This window comes from Cavia porcellus, unplaced genomic scaffold, assembly GCF_034190915.1.
Source record: "Cavia porcellus strain 051 isolate PalLab524CR breed Dunkin Hartley unplaced genomic scaffold, mCavPor4.1 scaffold_8, whole genome shotgun sequence".
NCBI classification, from domain to species: Eukaryota; Metazoa; Chordata; class Mammalia; order Rodentia; family Caviidae; genus Cavia; species Cavia porcellus.
In genome coordinates, this window is record NW_026947491.1 from 62,522,025 (window position 1) to 62,526,510 (window position 4,486).

The window sequence follows — 4,486 nt, forward strand, 5'->3', positions numbered from 1 at the left end:
TTGGTTTCCTGGGTGCTCCAGGTCCCAGCATGGCACGGGTCCCAGTAAACACCGGTGGCTCCCATTCTGGGCTGCCAGAGCCTACCACGCTCACAGCTGCTCACTGGAGCGGGGTGGGGTGGGGTGGGGTGGTGTTGCTTGCTCTCCTGGGTGCTCCAGGCCCCAGCATAGCATGGGTCTCAGTAAACACCAGTGGCTCCTGTCCTGGGCCACTGTAGCCTGCCACGCCTACAGCTGCTCACGGGGGCAGATGGGGGGGGCAGTGGGTTGGAACAGGTGGAGTTGTTTGGTTTCCTGGTGCTCCAGGACAAATTTATGAGATAGATTGTGAGAGCCAATATCTGATACAGAAAAGGCTCAAGAGAGATATTTCAGTCTTTAAGCTTTTGCTAGGTCCTTACAATGTATGTGGTAGTCAGACCCATTTGAGAACTTAACAAATGTGCCAGAAAGAAACTACTACAATGCTATGAATTTCTTTATATAGAATGCTGATACTTTGTCTTTGTGTCATCAATACTAACTGGCACATTTCCAGAGAACAGGGTGCTGGACCACTTATACTGTGCCCTATCCTTCCCAAATTAATGGATGTGATCAGATCTTGGGATCAAGGCAAAGATCCATAATTAGACATGCTCAGTGTGCATCACTGGAAAGCAGTTACTAGAGAGATTTTCACACTAACCACAAAATCTTTCCATTTTTATTAATGTTCAATCCTCAGCACAAAAGATAAACAAGCAAACAAAAAGCTTGAGAAAACAGGGCAACAAAATATCTCCAAATACTCTCAACTCCTCCAAAGATATGGGACACCAATGGGTGGACATCAAAGGCAAACTGCTGAATTGTACAAAGTAATGAGGGGAGGAAAAATCAATAAGGTGCTTAGTGAGCTCAATGTCATATAACTAAACTAATAGACTATATGATAGACTTACTAAACAAAATGACCAGTGACCTTACAGAAAACACTAGTAAAAAGCTACTTGAACTAAATAAAATTATACAGAACATGAATGACCAGTTGAGCAAAGAATTAGAGTCTATGAAAAGTGCCAAACAGAAATTCAGGGGAGAGAAAACTCTATTGAAAGTATGGGCAATAGAAGTAATTAATGTACAGGTAGACTGTTAGAATTAGGAGATAGAGCTTATGTAGAGGACCATATACTCAGCAATACCTTTAAAACAACAAAAGATCATGGAAAATGGATGTAACAACTGCTGGGCAAAGCAAAAACTAACCTAAAGTCACTTAGGATTAGTGAAAAATCAGTAGCATAAGAAAAACCTGTTTACAGAAATAATAGCAGAAAATATTCCAAGGATGGTGAAAGAATTCAACATACAAGTAGGCAAGGCATACAGAACCCCAATAGCCATAGTCAGAAAAGAACTTCTCCACAAAACATCATAGTCAGAATCCCAGAATTCCAACACAAAGACAGGATCTTAACACCTTCGAGAAAAGCAACAAATTCCTTACAAAAATAAACCTATTAAAATTACGCAGACTTCTCAAACACCAACATTAAAGGCCAGGAGAGCATTGAGTGAAATGTTTCAACCCCCCAAAAAGCCAAAAACCAAAAATACAACTTCTAACCAAGGCTTCAAAACTAACTTTCAACACTGATGGGGAAATAAGGCCTTTCTGTGACAAAGAGCTCCTTAAGAAGTTCATGACCACCCAACCAGCACTTTAAACATTTTTCAAGGATACCTCAGAAAGAGACAATGAAGGTAATGATGCCAAAAAGTCTAGTAGAATGAATACATCAGGCAGGGTGAGCAATTAAGCAGAAGGAAAATATAGGAAATTAGCAGTGGGAAAATAATGTAGTGCCAGGAGTAAGGCAGTACCTTATAGTAATAACTCTCAAGTGTGAATGGTCTCAATTCCCCATTCAAAAGACAGGTTGGCAGGTTGGATCAAAAAACAAAAGCCAATGGCACGCTGAATACAAGAAACACACTTAATCCAAAAATAAATTCATGGACTAGCAAATAAAAGGATAAAAAAATGCTATTTCATGCAACAGGAACCCATAAAAAGTAGGAATAACTATCCTGTTCTCAAAGTGGTCTTCAAGCCAAAACTGATCAGAAGAGGGAAAGAAGGTCACTATATGTTGGTTAAGTGACAATTCTATAAGAAGAGGAAACAATTATAAACATATGTGCACTGAAAACTGGTGTACCCAGGTTTCAGCAACAAGCACTACTGGATATAAAAGATCACTTATAAACATTAGCAAAATTATAGTGGGGCACCTCAGTTCCTTGTTAAAATAAAAACACAGACCAACTCAGCAAAAAAAATCAATAAAGAAATATCAGAGTTGAACAAATGGACTTAATAGCTGTCACTTGATTTTAGCCAAAAGGCTGAGGAGAGAATGGATTTAATAGATATCTCCAGGGTGTTTTGCCCTGCAACAACAGAAACACATTCTTCTCAGCAGTATGTGGAATCGTCTCCAAAATAGTCCACATGCTGGCTTATAGATCAGGTTTGAATAAATGCACAAGAATCAAACTTATCACATGGATATTATTAGATCATAGTGCAATGAAGCCAGAAATTAATGGCAGAAGTAGCCACAGAAAGACAAATATTGTACTGTATGATTTCACTTATATGAATAAAATTCATAGAAAGAAAATATAGAATGATAATTCCCAAGGGCTTAGGAGAGGGGCAAATAGAATTTTAGTTTTACAGAACAAAAATTTTGAAGATCATTTATACAATGTATACATTTATACAATGTGAATGTATATTGCACTGCCTTTTTTTTGGTGGTTGTTGTTTTTGTCTTTTTGAGACAGGGTCTCACTATGCAGTTCAGGCTGATCATTAGCTCACTTTGTTATCCAGGCTGGTCTCAAACTTGCCAGGATCCTCCTGCCTCAGCCTCCCAAATGCTGGGATTACTGGTGTGTGCCACCATGCCCATCCACACTGCTAATTTTTTCCATGCATAGAGGATCTCAAAAATAAGCCAGGTATGATGGTGCATACTTGTAATCCTAGCATTTTAAAAAAATTTTATTTAAGGAGAAAAAAGAAAAAAAGAACAGAAAAAGGGTAAAAGTTATACAGAATTTCAGAAAAAATAAACAGTAGGAAATCACTAGTTAATTACATATTGTCATCTTAGAAATAGTTGTTGAAGTTACAAAATTAAAACATAAAGGGGACTTTCAAACAGACTGCAAACAGTTTTGTTCAATGATCCAACAAACCTCAGTAATATGGTTATCTATCTTATACACTTAAATATATATGCAGTTATATCTTTTAGAGAACTTTCTTTTCCTTTCTAATCCTAACATTTGACAGAAAAACACAGCAACAACAAATAACTCTCAAAAAGGTGACCTCCCATTCCCATCCTCAGATACCCCCTTCCCCCACATTGAGTACTGGGAATTGAACCCTGTGCTTTATTTTCAGACAATATCTCCCCAAGTCACTAAATTGCCAAGGCTGAACTTGAAATCATCCTGCCTCAGCCTCCCAGAGTGCTGGGATTATAGGCATGCACCACCATGCAAAGCTCCATGCCCAGATTCTAAGAAGCTGCTTAAGGAGTTAGGCACATATATATTTATCAAAACGGAAGATGTAAAGTACAGGAACCAAGAAGCGCAATGCAGGAAGAGGCAAGGGGATCTTTAGAGTGACAGTCACCTTTCCTGGCCAGTCCAGACAGAGCAGGAAGCCTGGCCTGGGCTTGGCCACAGAAGCCTGGGGTGAGCATCTGTCACTGTCCCAGGGAACTGCAGCATGGGGCTCCTGGCTGGAGGGTGTCCACAGAGCACCTTAAGGAAAGAGCAGCATTTGAATATCAAACAGGAAAGAAGACCTATCTGCCACAGGAGACCAAACACCGAACCCTGAATGAAATAACTGCTCTCCTGAGCCGGGACCCTGAGGATCTAGAACGGGGACAGAAGAAGAGTTGGAGGAAGTGAGGGGTGGGCTGGGCACCCCCTCCTCTGCAGCGTCTTTCTCATTGTCCATTACCTGCACCAGGCCAGGACTCAGCTGGACAGAAAGAAGGGAGTTTTAAGTCAGATGCCCAGTTTTAGGTGAAGTGTTTCCATTTTTCCAAGCACTTGGTAGGACATTTCAATGCTGGAAAGTGTCACAGGAGCTGTAGGATTGGCCCAGATACCATCCAGGGGCCGTGGGTGGCCCGGTGAGGATGTCATGAGTGGGTGAGAGAGGAGGAGGGGAGAATAAATTTACCCTGCCTCCTGGGGTTCAGGCCCCCATAATAAACCGGCATCAATTGGTGTAAACTGTCAAGGTGAACCCTAGAAAACTGAAAACAACCTACACTGAAAAGGAAACACATGCACACATGACCCAAAGAAAAGACAATGAACTCTGAAAAAGCTAGAAGAAAAAAGTATGAAAGAAAACAAAATGAATCGTTTTGTTCCGCAGGGAGCCAGCTCTGAGGTGCAG

General features: G+C 40.7%; 1 non-coding gene across 1 annotated transcript; it reads right to left on the bottom strand.

The window, feature by feature from the left end:
* Positions 1–323: 323 nt before the first annotated feature.
* Positions 324–467, bottom strand: LOC111753334 (small nucleolar RNA SNORA12). The gene has a single exon (XR_002788149.1). It is a non-coding gene; the product is annotated as a small nucleolar RNA SNORA12 (small nucleolar RNA).
* Positions 468–4,486: the final 4,019 nt, after the last annotated feature.